This window comes from Megachile rotundata, chromosome 4 (genome assembly GCF_050947335.1).
Source record: "Megachile rotundata isolate GNS110a chromosome 4, iyMegRotu1, whole genome shotgun sequence".
In the NCBI taxonomy this organism is placed as follows: Eukaryota; Metazoa; Arthropoda; class Insecta; order Hymenoptera; family Megachilidae; genus Megachile; species Megachile rotundata.
In genome coordinates this window covers 2,419,794-2,446,029 of record NC_134986.1, presented here as the reverse complement: position 1 = coordinate 2,446,029, position 26,236 = coordinate 2,419,794, and the positions used below count along the sequence as shown (strand labels likewise).

General features: G+C 34.1%; 1 protein-coding gene across 3 annotated transcripts in view; it reads right to left on the bottom strand.

Moving 5' to 3' along the window:
* Positions 1–26,236, bottom strand: part of blo (bloated) — a 251,200-nt gene that overhangs the window by 115,841 nt on the left and 109,123 nt on the right. The window lies entirely within an intron of this gene.

Genomic DNA, 26,236 nt, shown 5'->3' with positions numbered 1-26,236 from the left:
AGTCGTTTGTGAAGAAACTAGGCCATAAACTTCGATGATTTTTTATGCGAATAAACTCGGTTATAGGCTCCCTTAAACACACTTTCTCCGAACTCTTATTTCACACTTCCTTGACAGGTTCCCGTTCGAGTCAGTGAATCTGATGAGTCAGTATGTAAGTATACAGTATTCTGACTCTCTTCCTCTTATCCCATTTTCTCTGCTATCCCCTTTCTTGACCTTTCCATGAGCATGGTGCCCACGAGTCTAATTCGTTTTCATGAAACTTTCGCTTTTCTCTTCCACCCCCTTCGCTTTTACTTTTTCGTTTTCCGTTTGAGAACACGATTTAGTTGCTAGTTTGTCGTAACTAATTTTTGAATATTAGTTTGTTAATTGAATCCAGTAGGACAGATAAGTTAATTGTAATCAACTTGAACTACTGTGTTAATTATTATAGATTGAAATACTCAACATCTTCTACATATTTGAATTTCCTTGTTTTTCTTTGTATTAAATTTATTATTCCTTGAATTTCTGTTGAAAAATAAAATTTGTTTAATTTTATGTTACCCCTGTTGCAAACAAATAGCGAAGTACGTAAGGTGGTTTATTATCATTCCTTTTATTTAGTTTCTTTGTGATATAATATTTTTAAATGTTTTTATTTATAGCCCGCATTATTTTATTTCGTTTGTAGGATAGAAGAAAGTGTTAAGTTTTAAATAAAATAGCAGTTGAATTTATGTTGGGAAAAATATTACAATAATTTGTACAATCTCAAATTAATTTATAATGAGCAAAATATTATTGTAAAAGTATTTAATTGTAAGTCATAAGTAGTACATATTAAGAATCATGCTTTAAAGAAATTTACAAAAAGTCTGCACAAACTCTCTTCTTGTACTTAATGTGAATTTTCATAGAGACTTGGCATCAGTTTTAGTTAATTTCAGAAACAACGTTAATCCCTTTTTCGGCAGAATTAACTAATTACTACCCCAAATATTAAGATAAATAAAGAATTAAAATGTTAGATTTTAGACTTAGCGATGTGTAAATATTCAAATTGTAATCAGTATTGATTTAAAAACTCAATGTTTTTAGAAATACATTGTAGGTTATGTCGTTTGAACTGTAATGTGCGCCACGTGTTTAATGTTATAAGCCGAGGAGTGAACCACTTACATTTGATGTCATTTCATTTAACATGGAAAAATATAATGGAACATGTTATAAATTATAAAAACTAACTTTATTAGATATGAAATATCTTCCTCAGAGGTTGAACGCTTTTTGAATAAATATTGTTCATTTCAAAGTAAGAAGAAATAGAATATGCGTTGTTTACAATAAACTTTCTGTATTGTTTCAGTGTCTTCAGGCTACTGTCGAAAACACATCTTCGGGTAATGGCACTACATATACAGGATAGACAATAACATGGCAGTTATTATTCCGTTTTCAATCCGAACGCAGAGGCAGCCGTAGATAATACTAGAAAGTACACCGGTATCGTGTCAGAAAGAACATTTGCCTCGAAGCGACACGAAGGTGACTTTGATATCAAAACTATGATGAAAGAAAACGTTTTATCGCTTGCAAGGAATTTCATGGAGAAATCGATGGAATACGTTTACTTCTTGCAGGAAGTGTTGCGTATTACTCAGAGAATTAAAATTCGTGATAACTTGTAGTGAAAAGTTGTTTCTCTTCTCGTTAAAATGGTGTTTTAGCACAAAAAGGTTCTATTTATAGTAAGAAAAATCAAGAAGTAGAAAGGAGGTAGAGTTTATAGAGCAATGAAAATATCATTCATTCCATTAATTTTTTTTCGAACCCTCAACCATTATGGAGTTAACTGAGTACGAATTTTTGTATTTTCTTCTGCAGTTTTGTAATTTTTTGTTATAATTGAAATTTTCTAACTTTCAAACGTACGAATTCCAAAATTTTTTAATTTAGTGATTTACAAATGTACAACTTCTTAAATTTTCAAAATTTCAAATTACAGAATTTTAAAATTTAGAAATTCTCAAATTGAAAAATTTTTGAATTTTGGAAGAATATCAATTTTGTAATTTTTTCAATTGAATAACTCATAATTTTTCAAATCTTCGAATTTGAAGATTCAAAAATATGCAAATATAAACATTGAGAAATTTAGGGCTTTATAAATTATTTTTACTAATATCACGTATCTCCTTATCACTTTCAAGTAAAATAATATTTTCTAAACATACTGTTTATAAGGAAATAATTGTACTTTGTTTACTTCCCCCTTTCAGCTTTATACGCAATAAATAATCTGTCATGCAATAAAAATCAGTTACACCTGCGATTTGAACTGACACCATATTAATTTCATACAAACTCGATTCCACCTCGATTTCATCAATTAAATTAAATAAGGTTAGGCTGTTTACAAAGTCATTTAATAATTTAATCATTGTATCCACATCATTTCAGCAGTGAACAAATAGTATTTCACGCTTTCTAAAATATTAATGAAATCTGCCCTTATTTAATTGACAAGTGACTAAAGTGAAATTAGCTTATTAGGTTAGGTTAGGTTCGATTATTTACAAACATCGTATCATGTCATACTTCAAACACAATATTTGCACCATTTTAATTTTAGTACTGCAAATATTTGTTAGGTTAGACTAGAATATATGGCTTCTGTTAGCACGAAGTGTAATTTTAATGTAAAACTTAACTGACGTTTTTTACGAATATCTCGAAGCGGCGGTAACATATATGTATAAAGAAAAGTTGTTCAAAAAGATGACCTTGACAACATATTTCAAGGTCATCGAAATCGGCAAGGAATTACAAAAGTATATAATTACCTTCAACTTCTTTGAACGAATACATATCCAAGAGATTTTTGTAAATTGAAGTGAATGTACCAGAGAAGGTGTAACGTTCTTTCCATTCCAAGGAGGACAACCTTGCGGGAAACATGTCACGTGGGTGTATTGCCGAGACGAGCTTTCGACTCTTGGGACGCAATACCCAGAGTTGGGCGAGGTCGTGGTAGGTCGATCGGTCCACACAACGGCTCGATGTAAGATAAAGGTGGTCTCGTACGAAACCCAAACGCACAGATATAAGCTCAATTTATAAACCGTCTTGGTTATAGCATTCTTTGCTAAAGGTAAGAGTCAGAAACCTGTCCTCTAATTGCTATGCAACAGCGCCTGTCTTATGCAGTGTACACTAATTCAACTAAATATCGCTACACGATACATTTCTCTTACGAAATTTATCCACTTCATGATTTACAAATTGTTATACTAGTTCCTTCTTGTACTTTGATCAGTTTATAAGCTCTTGTTAGACAAAAAAGTTACTCTTACGCTATCTCGAACACTTAATCGATGACTTGTTTATCGATACCACTCCCTATTATAAATTAACCCTTTGCTCCATGATTTATTTAATTAAAACGAATACGATTTAAACTTTCGCGAGTAATAGTAACAAGAAAATAACAAAGGATACATATTTTTGACTTAAACGTTTTAATTGGAAAAAAATTGTATAATGACACAACTGTACTTTGTGGAAATGTTGCATACTTGTAATATTATGATTTTCTTCTGAACAAGTTTTATAAACTGAAAGTATTTTTGTGCTATTTTATTCTTATTATTATTAACAAATAATAATAATGCAACATTTCGATTATTTGTTAATAATAATAAAAATATATTGTCTTCAAGACTAAAAAAATGCAGTGAAGGATTAAATAAATGTATCATTGTCTTTCATCGTTGAATTTTATCTCACAACAGTATTATCTTCAATGTCGGAGACAAAAAATTGTATAATTTTACCGAGGAAAATTGCTTTTTATTCTTCATTCAAATGCAGATATTTTTTGTAATTTATAGATACTTAAGCACCGATTAATTTATATATATCAAAATAAAATATTCAACCTAGTATGGAATTATGTAATACAATTTAAATTAGATATCAAATTAGTAGGTGGAGAATAATACTTATTCCTGAAATTCCTATACTCTTAGATTCTTAAATATATAGATTTTCAAATTTTATCATTTGCTTTCTGAACTACCAAATCTCCAGATCCCTAGAATCATTAAATTTCCAAATTTTTATATCCCTAAATTCCTACATATCCAAATCTCCGCATTTCCAAACCGCTATATCCCTGAATCGTTAAATTCCTAAATACCTGGATATACCAATCTTTATATCTCTAAATCTGTAGATTGTCGAATACCTAGATCGCTTCAAATCTCTAGATTCTTAAATTCCTAAATTTCCAAATTCCTAGATTCTCAAATTCTTAGATTTCTAAATCTCGAGATCCACAAATTCCAAAACTCCCGAATTCTAAAATCGCTAAATCCACACCTCCAAACGCTTAAATCCAAAAATCCTTGGACCAAAAGATTTCTACAAAAGTTTCTCGTTCCAAGCATCCCTAGATTCAAAAATTCTTACATTTACAAGTGTTTATTTTTTTTAAATTTTTAGAACCTCAAATTCTTAGATTCCCATATCTTCAAACCGTCAAATTCGTAAAAATTTCTGAAAATGCAGAGGTAGTAGACATCTTTACAGTTGCAACATTTGTCGTAGGGAAGCCAGATTTGTTGCTGACTGTACATATGTAGATGTGGAATTCCATCCTAAGATGGTGCACCTAACTTCAGACACGAGAACAATCGGGTACGGCTATCACGCATACCCAAGAGAACTAAGAACGACAAATTCCGCTGTAGTAGGCGGGTCGGCTGTTACGTCGATGCACTCGGTGCATCACATCTTCTATGTATAGCAGAGACGTGCATCACGTGCACGCACTATTCTCTTTGTCTTTACACGCCTCCGCGCGAATCCTTCGTTCTATTGGACATCAACTCCGTTTCAAACTTGCCGCTTACTGTTTCTTTCGAGATGTCCAGCTTATGGTAATGTAAGTTCACTGGGTTAACATCTGTCGCAAAGATTCCTAAAGTGCGTTCTAACTCAATATTATAACCGGTAGTTAAAATTATCAGTTAAATTAATCTTCTTTAGCGTAGGTACTGTTATGGAAAATAATTTTAGCTGTATTATGTTATATATAATAATTTTCATAAAAACGTTGTTCAAAATGAAGAATTGTATGTAAAGCACACGGGGCAAGACTATGGCTTGTAATTTTAGGTTATTTTTTATTGTTATATTTGTATTGTATTTATTCTTATTCCCGATCTGCAGGTGCCCGTACAACCATAGAATATACGCAGACATATACATATTAAACATTCATACGTCACATACTTGTGTTTCATGCATTCATACTTTTTACATTTGTACTTCACATTCTCCTACTTCACATACTCAGAATTCACATTCTTGTACTTCACGTTCTCGTACTTCATTTCTCGTATTTCATATACTTCCATTTGTACGTACTCATATTTCGCATATTTACACTTCATACACTCGTATTGCACGTACTCATATTTTACATATTTACAATTCACACACTCGTATTATACGTACTCATGTTCTACCTAGTAGCAGTGTACACTCAATTTCGACACAAAGTTGTCGAAATTGGAAATCGAATTGCCTTTCAAATAATTATCTAGCCACTACTGTTCTTTGTCATTGATGATTTGAGTGTGAGGAGTAACTTTAAACGAACCTGTCTCAATTTCAAATCGGCTGTCTCAGTTTGATAATTTGGAATTGGTCCCGAAAGTTTGTTTGTTTGTTTGTTTTTCTCGTTAATAATAAGTGTCTTAACAGAATGAAAGAGGAAAAAGTTTTACTGTTCTTTATTACCGATATAATAGTGTGTGCACTTTTTTTATATTTGCAATATTTTTGGAGGAACGAAAATGACCCATAATTTTTTAAATGGAACTATATTGTTTTTCTTAGATAAATCGATTCTCTGAAATATTCTGAATAAAAAAGTATTAGGGTATAATGGTAAAAAGAACGATAATTTCTAAGATATTTTAAGTTTCTTTTTTAGCATAGTATGCTATTTTTGACATCACCTTGTTTATCAGTGATAGTGGACATCAAAAAAATAACATAAACTCGCATACCTGTGGCCATTGACGAACATTTTGATACCATATGTGTAGGGGTGCACGTTGCCATCTTCTCACATAATTGCCAGCTGGAAACGGCTAAGCCGTTTTATATGTACAAAAGATTTACACTTCAAATACTCATAGTTCGCACATCCTACATTAGTTAAGTTAGTAGCGGAAGGTGTAACACGGTATTTACTCATATAACGCATAAACCCCAAAAATGCTTAAAAATCGACCTGGACAAACAATTCCATTCGCTTAAAGTATCAACTATCGCATTATGTAAACAAAAGTTGACATTTAGAACTTCGGTACTTTAGAACTTTGAAGCCATAAAATTTAAAAACTCTACAACTTTGATTTTCCAGTGTTTTCTTCACAAGAAAAATGTGAACGGTATTCAAGTTTAGAATAGCCTTATGATGCAAAAATATAGTCGAAGGTTTGAGCGCCTCACACGAATTCAAATGTGCATTTAAAATGTAGAGAATCTGTTGTACATATGTAGATGAATAACAAGAATGACAAACAATTAAACGTGTGTGACATCGAAAACAATACCATACTAGATTATTGTTGAATTGTCAACGACTGACGTCAACGAGGACGAAGTACTGTTGTCGACGTTAAGTTATAGGACTGTTAACGTAGTTCCAGTCGATTATACGTGTTAGAAATGATCGAAAACAATGCAAAAACATGGTCGACATCGATCGCCGTTGATAGAAAGAGGTCGTCTCAGGTTACGGTGTCTCACGCGTTAAAAATTTTGCAGTCAAAGAACCCAAAATTTCGGTCTATAGCGTGGTACAGACAAACATATAAACGAACAAATACAGACAGAGTCGTCTCAGTAGCTCCTCTCCTTTCGGTAAAAATGGCGATGATCCTATATCGAAAAATGTGGCGTTCGTGTACCGAAAATGGTGGCAGTCGTGATGCGAGCTGCCTCGTAAATCCGCACCTTGGAGTTACAGTAATTTAACTATACTCCTAGCATGAGTTACCGTATCATCATCCAACGTTCGTTTGGACGAGTAACGAATCCACCGACACGAATTAATCGTGTTGCATACGTACAAAAGGTGTATCACGTGCACCGAGTCGTGTGCCATGGTGTGTGCGCACTTGTACCACCGTATCACGGTGAAAACGAAACCGATATCTTTGCAGGATCTGCAGGCCGAGGCTAGAGGTCACTCGCGAAGGGAATTGCTTTATTTAATAAGCCGCGGAGGAAGGACGTTAATAAAGCGGCCAGAGATAAATAATATGGAAAGGTAAGCCGTTCACATGTCTTTCGTTCTCCCCTCCCTTTAACCCCCTCGTCATTTATATCGTATACTTGCACCATTGGTTGGGCAATCGTTGAATGTTCTCTACTGAACATAAACGGAGCAAATGAAAATGAAACGAGACATTTTTCTTTTCTTTAAGATCCACTTGTCTACGAACACGATTACGACCGGTTGATTTAAATGGCTGATAATTATCGATGGTAATTCGTGTTAGTTTATGGGGTTACGTTTACGTTGTACTTGGCGGATAACAAATAGCGTGTTGAACAAGCTGTAACCGAGAGGTTTGCACTACTGTTCGAGGGATTTTGCAACTTCTGTGACACGTGTTTTAGAGATCAATTATCATAAACAGATAAGTAAAATTTTATTATTATCTTGGAAATTAAATTTACGAGCTTTTTGAATGTTTTGTTTCAAAATTGGTAAAATTTGATTGCAGAGAAATACAAAATTTGATGCAAGTAGGGTGAAAAATTATTAATTCGAATGGTTCTTACCTGGGTTGAAAATGAAAATTTATAGAACTTTATCGAATAATTTTAGCAGGAAAAATTATGGAGGGCATGAACTAATTTACAACAAATATATCATGAAAATTGAATGATATGTGGATTCTGTAAACGATTAATAATCTTAAATAGTATTCTTCTTACTATCGCATTCATATTCAGATGTGCAATAATAGACATTTCAACAAAATGGAGAACTATATTATTTTTATATCCTAGATTCCCATACACCAAATCTTCAAAATGGAACGTCTTTATATACCCAAGTTTCAAAATTTGTAGATCTTGTTATTATTTGAATATTACGATTAGCACCAATGGGTAATATAAATTTCTTCATTTAAACATGTCTGAATGTTTCGTATTTAAGGTTACGTAAAGTTCATATTGTTATAGATCATTGGGTCAGTCTTTACTTCGGCTATCATATTATGATAAACAAGTATGTAACCTACTTTAATACTAGATCTACGATGTTTGACCGCCACTTTTTAAACTAAAAGTGAAGTCGAAAAATAAATAAATGGGGTATGATACGTAAAGTATGATTCCTTATTTCGATGGAAGGTATACATTTTAACAAAAACTTCTTAATACTTTCTGTAGTTTGAAATAAGAAATCTAAGGTTCGTAATTTATTTAGTATTGAAAAATATCGATTAACTTGAAACTTTAAATACTATTACTTTGCGACTTTCTTGTTTGCATATATTTTATTTCCAATAAAAATCAAACATTTCAAATGATTGAAATTTTTGCGTACATTTAAAAATAACCAAAATATTAGTATGTAAAGTTAGCGAGACACTCTGTATACCGATATGTCAGTGAATGGTTCTAGACTCAACGATACAATGCAGGTGAAGGTAATGTCGAAAGTACGGTGCCGTTTTGTTTGTACAGCGAATTTGTACTATGAAACGAACGTCGGGAGTCAAGTGATTCTACACTGCGGTGCAGAACTATGGCACCACCTATATTTTTAGTAGATTCTGACTTTGAAATAACAATACATAAAAGTCATCCATATGAAATTGAAGGGTATAGCGAACAATGAACTTCAGTAAAAATTTGTTGATATTATTTTATTATATAAGAAAATATAGCATGAAAATTGATTTTTCATCGTTGCATAACTATAGCACCATGCAAATAAATGTCAAATATATACACATAAATATGATTTTAATAACTTGTAGGCCCTCCTTGTTTTGTTATAAGTTGGAAAATTCTATCTGGCATGCTCTCGATGAGTTTCTGAAAAATTCGTTGGCTAATTACATTACATGCCTTTAGTATTGCGTTTCTTGGTTCTAAAATATTTTTATACCGTCGATTTTTGACATAAAGTTTTCGGACAATAATGGCCCAAATATTTTCCATCGGGTTTTGGTCTGGTGAACATGCTGGCCATTTAATAATATTAATTTTCTTTCTTTCCAACCATGATACAGTTTTCCGACTGGTGTGTATAGCAGTGTTGTCCTGTTGGAAAGTTCAATTAATTGCATCATGTAGGTTTATAAAAGATAAGAAATTGTCTGATAAAATTGTGGTGTACTCATCACTACCCATCTTTTTCGATGGAAAAGCCAATTACAACATGCCATCAATGCAAAAAGCGCCGCAAACCATAACACTTCGCCCGCCAAAATTTCTCTTTCAAAAGTATTGTGGTTCTTTTCGAAGATCTCGCCAATATGAATTATAGCCATTCGGACCATCAAGATTAAACTTTTTTTAAATCCGACAATATAACCTTATTATCAATGATAGAAGTTTAAGTAAATTGGTGTAAAAAGATTGTGACATCTAAGGTTAACTTACGCTTTTCCAGTCGCAATGCATGTTCGCTCGAGCGTATTCAAGCCTCGCAATGTTATTCCGTGGTAGAAGTTTTGGTGCAGATTTTAATTTCTGCCTCACCATGTTAGGATTACTTTTCAAAATTCAAAATTAAGTTGAGTTCCTTTTTAATTTGGTTACAGCTGTTTTGGATGTTACTGGCTGCTTTTACAATTGCTCGTTCGGTACGAGGACTCAATTTTTTCTTTGGACTATCCTTTTCATTATTGCCATAATTAACGGAATTATTTAAGAAAATCAAAATGACTTTACATGTGTGTAAGCGTCCTAGCCTACGGGCAATTTCCCGAATACTAATTTTATCCTCCTTTAAACGCCAAAATTTTTGAAATACTAACGAATAATACATGAAATACACTGTATAAGTTCTCGAATAATAGCAAAACAAAATGTCTGTACTATGTTATTGGTTCGTCTAACTAATCGTAATAATAAAATATAAATATTTAAAAATTGTAATTAATTCAAAACTTTTTCTTACGCAAATTCTTATTATTTTATCGAAAAGTAGAAAGTTTACTCTTCCGGATACACGTATTTAGTTATAACTGTACACTGTCTAATATAAAAGAAATAGCAATTATCTTAACTACTTTCATAATCGTTTGATCTCTGGGATACTTATCGTCATGAATGAATCAAATGACCTGTTTGGTAGTTTTAGCGTTAAATCCCCGTCAAGCTCAAGGTTCTGAATTCGTTTGTTCCCGACAAACAAGACGATAATGTTTATTCATGGATAATACGAGCAACGAGCATACTTCGTGATCCGAGGACGATGTTTCAACATGTATACTAAAAATGGAACGAACGACTCTCTCCAACGAAACGAGCCACTCGCAACACGGAATGTAGGTGAATCAGAGAACGAGAGAACACGAAAAAACTTATACTGGGACTGAACACACCGTCGCTACGACGTCGGTCAATAAACTGGAATTAATTCATTCGAATTTTTGCTTTCACGATGATGCATAGGTTACGCGAGCGATAAATTACATAAGAAAACCTATTCAGGCTAATTAATTACTTAAATAAATTCATGACCGACGATATCGCGCGAATAGAAGGGCTCTCCTTCTCCATTCGTGATTCACCTTCATTAATTTCCATCTAAATACGCTGTAAGTTCGAGCAACTAGCGTACAAGCATGAATAATCATGCGTTGTCGTGGATTTTTCTTGAATCATTTATGTTACAGTAAGCCGGTTCATGGTACCGATTCTGAAATAGTAAAATATCCCATGTGGTTCAAGCATTTTATCGAGCGGAAAGTTATTAAGATTTTAAGGACCGTACGATAGATGGGATTTATAGCTTTCATTGTATAATCCTTTCGATATCTATTGTGTTATTACATTGGCAATGCTTGATTTTGTGTCATAAAATGTCTGACATGATCGCTGATATAAAAAGACTGTAAATTGGCATTTATGCCATCTCAGTTTGAAGCTCGAAGTTTGATGTAAATAACTTATAGGAAATAGGCGGTGAAATAAAATAATAATACTCTGAATTATGTTTTAAAAAAACTTTAATTTAAATTGTGAAAGGCACGTCTTTACTGTGCAAGGAGAACCTTAAGAATAAGAAAAGTTGTCGAAGAAAAATTCGTCACGAGTCTATAGACCTTATGGGTCCTATAGTTAAAATAAACATCTGCGTTCTCTTGACTTGAACCTTCAACGTTTTAGAAAGTTTACAACCCGATAATTTTTGTAGAAGGAAACGCTTAGTTTCTGTTGAATAAATCCAACATAACTATAGAAACTTTTCATTATTCTCTCAAAGTAAAATCATTAAATCAGAGATAATCATTAATTTAATTTTAAAATTTTTCATTTAGAAGTTACGGTATAAGATGGTAATGCGATATAAGTTATGATATATCTTTGATTCAATTATTTTGGTTACGAGTAATATTCATAAATGGATAAAATTTGTTTAGCGGTAACCGTTATCGACGATGGAAATCGTTTCTGATTATAAATAAAAGCGGTTAGCTACGGAATTTTTTTTGGTTAGATACAATCGTTATCGACATTACTCTTGTTTTAGTTATCGGTAATTGGTTATAGATAATCAATACTGATGATGGGAGTCATGTTTCGATCATTTTGAATCATCGTCAATCTTTATTAATATTACTGTTAATTAGTGTAGACAGGATGATTATTAGTAGATAATTAGTATGATTGAAACAGAGGAAAAAATTCAATGGTATGATAATGACTATTCTTTTAAAACTTTATTTTCATCATGACCATAAAGATGTAAAGTGTTCCTTTTTGAATGAACATTGCATGATGCAGATGCACTTCTTTTAATAGAAGTTGACGATTTAATGGATTGACGAATTTCGAAGATGTGAAAATGTTAGGAATTTTGAAGATTGAAAAATGTTGGAATTTAGGAATTTTGAAGATGTGAACATTTTTTAATTTAGAAAATTCGTAATTTGAGGATTTGTGATCTGAAGATTTAGGAATGTGGTAATTTGGAGTTTTTAATATTTCAGAACTTGAAAATTCGAAGGTCAAAAACCTGAAAATATAGAAATTTAAAAGGTTGAAAACTTGAGAGTCTAAAAATTTGAGAATTTGGTAATTTGAAGATTTAAAAATTTCGGTTTTTACCCTTGAAATTTGACACATTTGAAATTTATAAATTCAGAGATTTAGCAATATAATAAATTCACTGTTAAAAATTGTACAATTTGACATATTTTTTAATTTGGAAATAAAATTTTAAACCCAATGAATTTCGTAACGTTTCTACGATGAAAATTACTTGCGTGCGTATCAGTTAATAAAACATAAGTATTTAAATTAGATAAATATTTATAATTTTGACACCGTATTTTTATTTTTCGGGAGTAGTAACACAAAACAATAACTTGTCCTCAGTGACTCAGTGAAGAAAATAAAAAAAATGATTACGAAATGCACAAGTTTACGATTTCTTTGTTTGACCCAACAAGATTTCACACGAACAAAATGAATCATAATCGAGCATGGAGAGAACAGATTCGCGAATTTATGAGGAAACCATGTAGAGATCGAGTAAGTCCAATGATCGGTGTTTCGCGTATGGCGGATGTTAAGAATCTACTTTCGATTTCTTGTAGGCACTTGGTTGCTTCTAAGCTTTCAGATCAATACAAAGTATTATGAAACTCTGCGTGTTTTATTACGCATACTGTAGGAATCATATTTCTTACTTCGTTTGCTTCTCCTTTATGTTTCTGTGTTCCGTTCTGCTCCAAAACGGGACGCGTTGGTTTCTCCGCTAAAAGTTGCGTGGGTTCCCACCGTTCAATTGCTTCGACCGTCCACAACAACACACGTATGTGCGTTTCAATGCACGGGCTTTCATTTTTCATTTCAGGAAGGAAGTTTCCAGGCTTTCACGATCCATGTCCACTGACTATGGAACGTGAGCAACGGTTGAATTGAGAATGAAGAAACCGTTTCCCACGCGAGCAATGAATGTTTAGCGTAATGTTTAAGAGGTTGCAAAAAGGAATTACAATTTACCTCCTGTTAATATTAACACTAAAACTACGAAAACGGTCAAATGACCGTTTTACAAGTTTCAAACTATGTTACAATTTGGTAAGATACTTTAATAAAGTAATCATGTCCTCACATTTAGGGAAATATAGTGGTAAGGATGCATCAAATCTAACATTGAACTACAATATCTTAAAGTATATACATATTTTAAGCTTTAATTTAAAAAAAGGACAGAATTTTACGATAATTTTTCACGGAGTTATCGTCAGTCCAATTTGGTCAATTTCTGCCTGAAATTTTGCTATGCCATATTTCTTTGGAGCAGTGTATATTCATTTATAACATAAAACTTTATGGAAATTATTATAATAAGCCTCTCAGTAATATTATAGGTAAATGCTTTATCAATATTTTCAATATGAATTAACTAGTTTTCACTTACAATAAATAAGGAGACATTTCAAAACACAAAGTTTAGCACGATTTGATAACATAAAAACGGCATTGAAAGTAGCAGTTACGTTACATCAATTTGAATCTTAAACATTTTATTCAAATTCTTAATTCAAATTGGATGATTCTTCTTTAGAATACTTTATCAATCCATTATAATATACGATGAATTAAGAAACATTCGGTTTGCAATTATTTATAATCATTTTAAAAATGTAGAGACATTAGTTCAATATTCACGTAGTTATTTGATCTTGAACGTGAGTTTGAGAAATCAATTTTAAAACTTATGAAGTCTAACATGATTTGATGATGCAGAACTAGCATGAAGTAGCGTTTATGTTATCAATTTCATGTTTAAATTTATTGAAAATGAGTATATGAACGTTATACTAATATTTTTTATACAACTCAATAAGCTGTCAGAAAAGCGTTGCATGATGTATACTATAAAATAACAATTATTTAAATTTAACGTACACTCTAAATTTATTATAACATACTTTTGATTACATACTATTATGTTATGTAGTATTACCATACTACATAGTAAATGTAGTTAAATTACTAATTAATATGTAAATCATTACATACTAATATTATTATTACTACATACCAAATTATTCCATAGCGTGTAATAATTATATTACAGCATAATTTTTGACTTAACCAATTAATCGCTAAATTTTTAGCTTAATCAGCATTTTTAACACAAAATGTCCTATCCGTAATCGTATTGAGATATGAAAAACTAAATGAGCTGTAAATTGATTAACCTATCGTTTCATTGATATCGTTTATCGGACTTTAAGCTTCCAATTGAGATAGAATAAATCGTTTTACAGTTATTTCTTGTCACCAAATCGTGTTTGACTATTGCTATATAAATTCAGTCATTAACATAAAACTAGCTAATAAATACTACAAATCTCATAAAGATTAGTTTGTATAAAAATTTATAAAAAGTATATTACACGTGCCTTGATATTCAATTACGTGAAATATTTTACAAGTTGTAACCATTCGTACGAGGTTACTCGCGCCGCGAAACTGATCGCACGGATTTTTTAATTCCGCGCCACGAAGTCGTAAATCTCGTGTCTCGTTTGGCTACGATCCTTCGCGACGCGCTGCTCTGCCGACTTAATTTTGGAGCAGTAGTTCAAAGTGAGTCCGAACGTTTGACTCTTAAAAAATGGTTAAGTCCGTAGTGATTGACTTCTCGAAAATTCTACTCAGTTCGACTGCTAACTATGTTCCGTTCGTTATGTTCTGCGCGACGGGTAATTTTGTTCTCTTCGAATGTGAGATATGTTCTGTTCGAATGATAATTTTATTCTGACCTTAGCTCTCGATCGTGCGAGGTAAGGAGCCCTGGCGAAAGTTTTGGAAACACGCTGATTGGTCATCATTTGATTTTTGATTTTCCAATCAACGTGTCCCTTGACTTTCTCCCACCCTTCCATTACGCCCTCAGCACGTTTCTTTAGGGGGGTGGGACGGTACCAGAGCGTACGTGAGAAATCTGCAAGTCCAGCAACGCCGGGGTTTTTCCTCTGGGTCTCAGGCCCGATGGCCGTAAAGTACCGTAACGAATGAACCGTCGAAATGTCCTTTCAAAATTACCGAATTTATGACAGGAATTGGCTATCGAGGACGAAACGAAACTAAAAATTTAACGCTATTGTACGAAAAAAGGTAAATGAGTATTACAGGAAGTAAGGAAAAAGTCTTTCTCAAAAATAGCCTTTGTCGCGGACCTATCATAAACTCTCCAAACGGAATACTCACGTACCGTGTTCCAACGGTTGGAACACAAGTTATGAAACTTTAAGTGGAATATTTATCCATTTCAATGTACCAGACATTTATAAAGTATTTATAACTTTCAGAAAATCGTTAGAACCACATAAGATAATTTTTATAATTGTTATATATTCTAATATATTCTATGATATATCAGAATTATAGATATATTTGATATAAATATTTATTCTTCAATGATTATAAAACTATAAGACATATTTTACCCTTTGACCACAACACACTTTTGTACGAAACCATCAATGTATGTATGTATACTGAAGTATTTACAATCGTAAAATATTGGTAGATCATATAAAAAATAAATTGTATGTGGTTCAATTTAGTAAAATAGTAAACGTGTTATAGTAAGAAAAATTTATAGGCCATATACGTCTTTTGTATACAAAGGGTGAATCTTCTTCCGCATTGCATTTTTTTCTGCATAAAAGCGGGCAAACCAATAAATAAAATAAAAATATCGATTAAGTCGATGGTATACTAAATATTTATCCTTCACCACTGTAATTTTTAATACACTCAGCAATTAGATCATCCAGCTGCCAGGTGACACACGTTTAATTAATATCGGTTAGTCTATACACTGAGCTCGACGCATATACCAATAGGACACCGCCAAATTCGATCGATGGAAGTCAAAGCAGAGGAGAATTAAGAGAATTAAAGGACTGATCTATTGATCCTTTCGGATCTGTCGACACGCGAGACGGCTACCTGTGCCAGATAGAGGCTACGTACACACTCATATAAATATGCATACGTGCATCGTAGATTACGTACGTGGCTGTGTACACAGTAGCCATATATGGTGCACAGACGTTAGTGGTCAGTCCAGCTTATGGTGATGGTAAAGCGGTGCCACCATCTTTATCTCGGTCACGGCGACTCCGTGAAAGTGAGAGCTGTTTCTCCCTGATGCTCTTCGACTACCTGCACGTACGCATTATCCAGCCGATTCCCCTTCGTTTGCGTGAACTCTCTCTTCCCCTTCCTTTATTTACCTTTTTTTCGCCAGTCCTCATCTGGGTCGTGAAGCACCAGCGATTCCAGTTCGATTTGTAACTGGAACTCTCAATTGGAGCTCTTAACGAGTTAAGGTAATGTTGCTTAACGCGAACACCTTTCCTAATATGAAACCCCAGATTATCTCTGTTACAGAGCTTTTAAAAGTTGTATGGGTACATTTTCATTTTGCAACTGACTGTGTATATATGCTTTATTAGCAATGAAGTCAATTAATTGAGCACATATTTATGAAATACTAGTAGGCCAGTTAGTCATTGACTGAAATCAACGACGATTAGGTTTAAAAAGACTCTGTTTTTAAATTACTTATTAAGATTAAATTAAATGCGTTTCGGCCTAGTAAAAATGTGTGTGGTGGTGTAAGTATTATTATGTAGTTGTTTGTTAATATTGTTATTGTTGTTGTGGTGAAGCAGAAGAATCTACTAAAACAAAAGGTAAACAAAAGTCAGGAAGGGGATCTCACCACGTTTGCCACAGCCAGACAACTTCTTGGCTTCATTATTATATAGAGATGCGGTAGGAAGTTTTTGAAGTAGTTCGATTAAATTACAAATACCTTAGCTAGTTCTATGTGTTTGTGCACCCGGAAATTTTAAGTAAATATCGAGATGCACTGTGTAAAAGTTCTTTAATTTAAAACTAAAAACTTGTAAAATTACAACCAAGTTTCAATAAATTAACAACTATAAATTGTTCGAGAGTTCGCTCATAAAAAATTGTGAATGACAGGAGTACGCCTGTGTCCGATATTCTGTCACGAGTCCGCGCGACGTGGTTAACAAGGTTCTTAAATTGTTCTGTCCGATTCTTAACGATTCTGAGATATTCCGAAATATTCTGTCCTTTTATTAACTTTTAGGAGGGCTGTCAATGGGGGCGACTTCTGTGATTGGGTGATTTCTTGCGTTCCTGTTCAGCAAAAGGGCGGTCATCTTTTCCGCGATTCGTTAAAAAATCCACGCCTCTGGTCCCTCAGATACAGCATAAGTGGCGCGGCTAGAAAGTCCCAAACACTTCACCCTGAAGCCGAGCACCCCATGACCCATCCTGACTAAGTACAGATGGCCAAATTTATGGCCCACTAAAACCATTTAGTTTTTAAGTGATGTTTTTCCTAAGCTAATAAATTATTCCTAACTACAATAAGTCTTCGTCCTGGGTTGCACGTGTGAATTTTACAATGTTCACAATTTACGAACTTTCTAAAATACAAGTCCAAACATTCCGCCCGCCTTGAAGGAACATCCTTCAATATAATCTACACACACATACATCACACATATATTCTACTGATAATTCTAAACATTCTACAAAATGTCTTTAACACAAATTAACAAATTGCTATCATATATTTATCAATCCACTGTTCACTTAAAGTCTACTAAAAAGTTAATAATCTTAGTCCTCAATGCAATGTTCTGTATTGTCACTTTGTTCAAACGGCAAAACACAAACTCGTGAAACAGGTCTTTTAACAATGCCTCGAGGAAGACGCACAGACACTACACGTACGATGTCGTCCTTTCCACGGTGACACTCGGTGATGCGTCCTAATGGCCACTGCATAGGTGGTATATTATCTTCCCGTATGAGGACCATGGTACCAATTTTGAGTGCGTTGGGTGCATTTTTGAACCACTTAGTTCGTGCCTGCAGTTGTGGCAAATATTCCTTTTGCCATCTATTCCAAAAGTGTTGGAACATTTGTTGTACGTGCTGATACCTATTTAAACGAGTTATTTTGATATCGTGCAAATCCTCCTGTGGAAAACTCATTAATGAATCTCCGATAAGGAAATGTCCGGGAGTTAATGGGGTTAAATCATTTGGATCGTTTGATAAAGGAGATAATGGGCGGGAATTAAGGCAAGCTTCGACTTGTGTTATTATTGTATAAAATTCTTCGTAGGTAAGACGTGTTTCCCCTATCACACGCTTTAAATGGTATTTCGCAGACTTCACTGCGCTTTCCCATAGTCCACCAAAATGAGGTGCGTATGGTGGAATAAAGTGCCATTCAATCTGTTCATTGGATAAAAATTGCGTTATTTCACTTTGAAATCCTTCATTTATAGTAATTAATTTTACTAGTTCATTCCTTGCACCAACAAAGTTTTTGCCATTGTCTGAATATATGTGTTTACATTTACCACGACGTGAAATAAATCTTCTGAGACAATTAAGGAATGCTTCTGTAGACAAATCGCGTGCTAACTCTATATGAACTGCTTTAGTGACAAAGCAAACAAAAATACAAATATAAGATTTTACAGAAACACGTGCACGAGCCCCTTCCTTCAATAAAAAAGGACCTGCATAGTCCACTCCACAACTGTAAAAGGGACGTGCTGGTAATACTCTAGCTGTCGGTAAATTGCCCATAACGTATTTAGAGTCAGTTGGTTTTGCTCGGAAACAAGTCATACATTGGCGTAAAATCTTTTTAACTAAATTCCTGCCTGCGAGAGGCCAATATGTACGTCTTATCGATGACAACACGGCTTGACATCCTGCATGTAATAACCGTTGGTGTTCATAATTAATTATTAAGTACGTTAATCTATGATTTCCAGAAAGAATAATAGGATGTTTCTGATTAAATGGAATGTACGCGTTATCCAATCGACCTCCAACTCTCATTATACCATCCTTATCAATAAATGGGTTTAAATGAATCAGCCGATTATTTAAAATTTTAGCTCCTTTTTTTAAATCAGTAATCTCCTTCAAAAATTCTTGCGATTGTGCCATTTTTAGTACCTGTGTCATTGCTAGTTTCAATTCCTCGGTTTTTAAAACTTCATGCCCGTTATTTTTATTGTGCCTCTTGTTGTTCAATGTTCGTTGACCTTCATGGATTCCCGCTCTACAGTTCTTATAAAATCTGATTATATATGCTGTTACTCGAATAAGTCGAGTAAATGACGAAAACCTATCAAAGAATTCTGATGTATGTATCCCATCTCGATTTTGGTTCATCTGTATTTCACTTTGAATTTCTTCATTGACCTGAATGCGCAGCACCTTTTGCTTTTCTTCTGGCGCATCTATTAACTGTATGTCCTTAGAAACTGGCCATTTATCTTCGTCTTGTGACAAATATGTGGGACCATTCCACCAAATATCTGCCTTGATTAATTCAGTTGCGTTTACACCTCTAGAAATTAAGTCTGCTGGATTCCTTGAAGATTCAACATGGTTCCAATTGTCATTCGTGAGTTCTTGTATTTCAGCAATTCTATTAGCCACAAAAGTTTTCCACTTATTGCTTGGTGCCCTTATCCAAGATAATACAATCATTGAGTCTGACCAATAATACCACTGGTCTGGATGCAAATTGTATGCCTGAGATACTTTCTGTGCCAATTGTGCCAATAATAGAGCACCAGAAAGCTCCAGACGTGGTAATGTTGTCGCCTTTAACGGTGCTACTCTCGATTTCGCACATAATAAATGAACTATAAATTTATTATTCCTAGTTCGAGTTCGAATATAAATACATGCTCCATATGCCGATTCTGAAGCATCGCAAAATCCATGAAACTGTAATTGACTAACGTTCTTATCTATAACATGACGCTGTATGCTTATATTATTAATATTTCTTAATTCCTTATAAATACTTTGCCACAATGTATGTAGCTCCTGAGGCAGAGATTCATCCCAATCAAGTCGGAGTTCCCATAATTTCTGCAATATAATTTTTGCCTTAATTACAGTTGGACCAACAAGTCCAAGAGGATCGAATATCTGCGCTATTATCGACGTTACAGTACGTTTGGTAATTCTTTTATGATCTAGGTACTTTACATTGTATTTCAGTACATCAGTAGCAGGATCCCAAAATAATCCTAGCGTTTTGGGGTCCTTATCCAACAAAGGAATTGCCTCCTTGGGGGCGTTCTTATTGCCTGTTACAAGGCGAAGGTCGTTACTGGCCCATTTCCTTAATTCAAACCCTGCTGAACTCAGAGTGTTCGATAAATTAGTTTTTAATCTAATTGCGTCATCAACGCTATCCGTGCCAGTTAACAAGTCGTCCACATAAAAATCATGACGTATAACATGACTTGTAACTGGATCCTTTTCCCTTAATTCGTCACTCAGTTGTTGCAAACAACGCGTTGCTAAAAATGGTGCAGAAGCCGTGCCATAAGTCACGGTATTCAATTCGTAATGTTTCATTGGCGTGTTGATGTCTGATCGCCATAAAATTAATTGGAATGCTCTATCACGCTCGTTAACCAAAATCTGCCTGTACATTTTTGCAATGTCCGCGGATAATACAAAACTATGTTTCCTAAACCGTACCAATATTGTAAAAAGATCATCCTGTACTGTTGGTCCAATGTGTTGCACATCGTTAAGTGACAATGATGAGGAACTCTTCGACGAACCATCAAAAACAACACGTAGCTTGGTTGTTGTACTGTCTTCCTTAACGACTGCGTGATGTGGTAAATAAAAATGCGATGTATTTGTGTACTTCGATGGCGATATTTCAGTCATGTGTCCAAGTGCTTCGTATTCTTCCATAAAGGCGGTATATTGTTTCTTGAGTTCTGGATTTTTTAATAGTTTCCGTTCCATGGCATAGACTCTTTTTTCTGCTCCTTTCAGAGAATCTCCTAATTCTGATACATTATTCTTAAATGGGATGCTAACTATGAAACGTCCGGTTTCATCTCGTTTTGTACTTTGAATAAAATGTTGTTCACTATAGTCCTTTGTTTTTGTGGTTGAATTAATTGGTATAAAACAATGCTCTAGTTTCCAAAAACGTTCAAGTTGATTATTTAAATCCTGATTCTTAACTAAATTACATACTAATTTCCTCGGAGAATTGAGACATATATTCCCGGCAATAATCCATCCAAGTACAGTTTTATGGAGAACTAATTCAGTATTTTTAATGAAGATTTGCCCTACTGAAAGGAGTCGCAAAAATAATGAAGCACCTATAATTAAATCTACTGGTCCAGAACAATTATAATCTGGATCAGCCAATTCCAAACCCTTTGGTATCTGTATATCCGTTGTGTTAATATGTGTACTGGGAATATTACTGCCTATTTTGTCTAATACAACACAAGTGATGGTTGCTGAGAAGTTAGTAGTCCGGGAACCGATTTTCGTTGTGGCTACATAATTTACGTGTACTGCTCCTTGTTCAATACCCGTAAGTGCGAGGTTGCTTCTTGTTTTTGAAAGTCCTAAACGATTGAATAATGTGGTAGTCATAATATGCGGTTCAGATCCTGAGTCCAAAAGCGCTCTACATTCGTGCCTTTGTCCACGGCAATCATAAATATATAATTTGGCTGTAGATAATATTGTAACCTTGGTTCCTTTTTGTATGACGCGAGCTGTTAATGCTTGTTTTATTGGTTCTGAGTGACTTGACGTGCCTTCGCTCGGTTGCGTGGAATTTTCTACCTGTTGTAAACCTTCAGTAGGAGCACCTGTAACTTGTACCTGCAACGACCCTGTGGTATTTACACTTGGGTTATCTAAATGAATTAGAGAATTATGCTTCTTGCCGCACTTTCGGCAAGGTCCGAAGGTACACTCTCGATTTCTGTGACCATCACCCAAACAATTAAAACATAATTGATGTTCCCTGATTTTCTGCAAACGAGCGGCTGTCGGCATACCCTTGAAAACTTCGCACGTGTAAATCGGATGTGTCCCTTTACAAACAATACATGCCTTTTTGTTCGCGACTGTTGTGTATGTTTTCACTTGCTTTAACTTTGTCGGAATCGATTGTACATTAACTTTTTTAATTTTAACATCATTAAATTTTATTTTATCAGTCTCAGAATTTTGCAAAAATTTGATATGCCTTTCCAGAAAATTGCTGAACTCTTTGAAGGTTGGCTCTGTTGTCGAATTCGCCAATGTTCTTCCCCATTCGCGTTTCATGTAAATATTCAATTTCGATGTTAATAAGTAAATGATTAACGGGTCCCAGTATTCAGTTTTCTTTCCTAACGTTCTTAATGCAAGTAGATGATTATTCGTGTTATCTACCAACTGTCGCAATTCCGAATATGTTGAATCGCGTGTCAAAACAGGAGCTTCGAATAGTGCTTGAACATGGTGGTGAATTAAAGTGTTCGGATCTTCATAACGAGACTTTAACCCCTCCCAAGCTAACAAATAATTCGCTTCTGAAACACCTAGAGCCTCTATAGTGCGCGCAGCATCTCCAGTCAATGCTGAATTCAAATAGTGAAATTTTTGAATATTGCTCAGTCCCGTATGTTCGTGGATTAATGATTTAAATGTATCACGAAACTTGATCCAATTACTGACCGTGCCATCAAAAGTCGGCAATACTAATTTTGGAAGACTAACCCCTATTGGGCCTGCTTCTGAATGAAGTGCGGGCGATTCGGTAGCACTACGAGATACCGATCCCGAAGGAGGTAAAATGGATTGCCTACTGTTTATAAATCTTTTTGCTTTGGCAATTGCCTTATGGTAGCTGTCTTCGAACATTTTTATTTCCTCTTCTTCGCGTAACTGTTTCTCACGTTCAAAGTCTTCACGCGTTCGAACGGTTTCATCTAAATCAACTTCATCAAATGAATCTATTTCCTCTTGTATAGCTTCGAATTTATCCAATAACGGAATAGCTTTATTTAACCGTGACTGTAAGTCCTCAATATCTGACAGTGTTGTAAACGTGTCTAAATAATTGTTGAACCGCGTTAAAGCTGATTTGACTGTTGCCCTCTTTTTCTTTAGAGCTTCCATTGTATACAGTTTTATAACACAAGCCGCGGATTAGGAAAAATAGGAGAAGAAAGGAAATAAATCGGAGACTCACCGAGTTTTACGATGGTGAAATCAGGCTGGCCTTGCTGCTGGCTGCTGATTTCTGCTACCTGCTGTGCTGCGTTCTATCCTCCTCCAATAGGTCTACAGAGTAGGTGCTGGATATGCTGATACTTAATGTGTCTCGTTGTATCAACACAAGATTCAAATTCACCAATTTAATCAAAGTTCACAAAATGTCACAGTCCTTCAAAACAGTTCAGTTCTTGTATTATGCAAAGTCCAATTGTACATTCAAATGATTTATATTCTAGTGACTATCCCTGTTGTGTCACAATATAATAATAATGATTGTTCGATAATAATCACTGATCACGCACAGTTGATTCAAAGTTCGTTCTTTTCGTATCCGGCTCGAAGGACCAATGTTTGTGCACCCGGAAATTTTAAGTAAATATCGAGATGCACTGTGTAAAAGTTCTTTAATTTAAAACTAAAAACTTGTAAAATTACAACCAAGTTTCAATAAATTAACAACTATAAATTGTTCGAGAGTTCGCTCATAAAAAATTGTGAATGACAGGAGTACGCCTGTGTCCGATATTCTGTCACGAGTCCGCGCGACGTGGTTAACAAGGTTCTTAAATTGTTCTGTCCGATTCTTAACGATTCTGAGATATTCCGAAATATTCTGTCCTTTTATTAACTTTTAGGAGGGCTGTCAATGGGGGCGACTTCTGTGATTGGGTGATTTCTTGCGTTCCTGTTCAGCAAAAGGGCGGTCATCTTTTCCGCGATTCGTTAAAAAATCCACGCCTCTGGTCCCTCAGATACAGCATAAGTGGCGCGGCTAGAAAGTCCCAAACACTTCACCCTGAAGCCGAGCACCCCATGACCCATCCTGACTAAGTACAGATGGCCAAATTTATGGCCCACTAAAACCATTTAGTTTTTAAGTGATGTTTTTCCTAAGCTAATAAATTATTCCTAACTACAATAAGTCTTCGTCCTGGGTTGCACGTGTGAATTTTACAATGTTCACAATTTACGAACTTTCTAAAATACAAGTCCAAACACTATGGTCGTAAGTATATTTTTGTCAACACTTTAATTTGTAATTACATTTTGACCTGACTTTCCGTGCACTTTGCGATTAAATGTACAACTCTGAACCTTGTTTACAATTTGTTATAACATGCATAACTGTGAATTTTGTTCAGAATCTACGATAAAATATACAACTGGCAAATTCATTTATAATTTTCGATGAAATATACAATTGTAAATTTTGTTTGCAATTTATGGTGAATTGTATAACTAAGAAGCACAAATTTCATACAAATAATTTTTTATGGCTATTAACATTAAGATGTATAGTAAATGATCTTAGGAAGAACATATTTGAGAATTGAAGATAGTTTTAAACATTCAAAATCTTTTTTAAATTTAAAAGGAAATTAGTGAAATGTACTAGTTTGGTAGTTGAGCAATAATAATTGATATTTATTAAACTCGATTAATTGCGTTGATTAAATCAGTGAAGCTTGAATGAATAAATCTGTGATTAATTTATTTCATTAATTTAATTAATAACTATTTATTGTTCTGCAGTGGAGCATTTATAATCACGGTTATATTAATAAGTTTGCACATAGTAACTAATTAAGTAATTTTCACTGATTTAAATTTAGAAACTAACATAGACAATAACTTATATTATTGTATATAGAGATACAGTCTTTTATATGTTACCCCTAAAAGGCCTTATGGAAATGCAGATGACTAATTACATTTATTGAATATTTAATATACATATACCCATCGGTATTCAATTGGTCATTTCGTTTTATTAAAAATCGAAAGGAACCTTAAAATATTAGTCATAAGTATATAAGTGTATAAGTAAATATTAGTCATTTCTCATATTAAGGTGTTTATTAATAGGTATAATTACATATTTCTATGCGGTAAATTATGAAACATATACGTGTTTCTAAAGTCATAAATTATACACAAAAAATGTATGAATATAAAATATTATTAAAATTAAAAAAAGATATGCAATTAATAACGTGGTACTGTTTCTTTACGGTATAATAATCAGAAAAATATTAATTTTCATTAGTACAATCATAAAATATTGCGGGCGTCAATAAAGGAGGCATCGGACCAAATATTTTAGCTTAGAATTACGTGGCGCCTGCTTATTTTCAAATAATGGATTCGAATTTAGGTTAGAATCATGTGGTTAACACATTGTTCAGACGAACCCTTGTATTTACACAAAAATCAATGCACCAACATTTTCTAAAATATTTACTATTTTCTTCGAATACTCTACAGATAAAATAGAAAAAAGATACCTAAATTGAAATCCAGCAACACTAGAAAGAAACAGAAAGAAGAAGGAATAGGTATTATACGATTACTAAGAACATTAATTCCGATTGAGTCAGAATCGATCATTTCCCGCGCGATCGGGATCGATTTAATTTTCAAAGTTGAGTCAGCGCACACCGTCGTCCCTTTTATCGCTGTACTCGCGCGTACACGCATGTTCTTCGTTCCATTTTCTCTGTTTTTGCACGCGATCCCACGGCTTCCATGTGTGTATCTCGCGATTCGTCGTGGCAACTTGACGCACGTCTATACGTGTCACTGTCTTGGAACGCGTCGCGTGTATCGAGTTTGCCTGTACGCTCGTTCTCTATCGTCTTAACAGCGACATGAAATATACGCAGAAATGTTCATCGATCGATCTTAATGATCCACAGGAACGTAGGCAAAAGAAGGAGGCGAAATGGAGAGAAACCTCCACGCGGCCGATCACGGGAAAGAACGCGTAGGGATCATCGTAAGCGATTCTGACAAAAGGAAATACGCGTAACATCGTTGATCA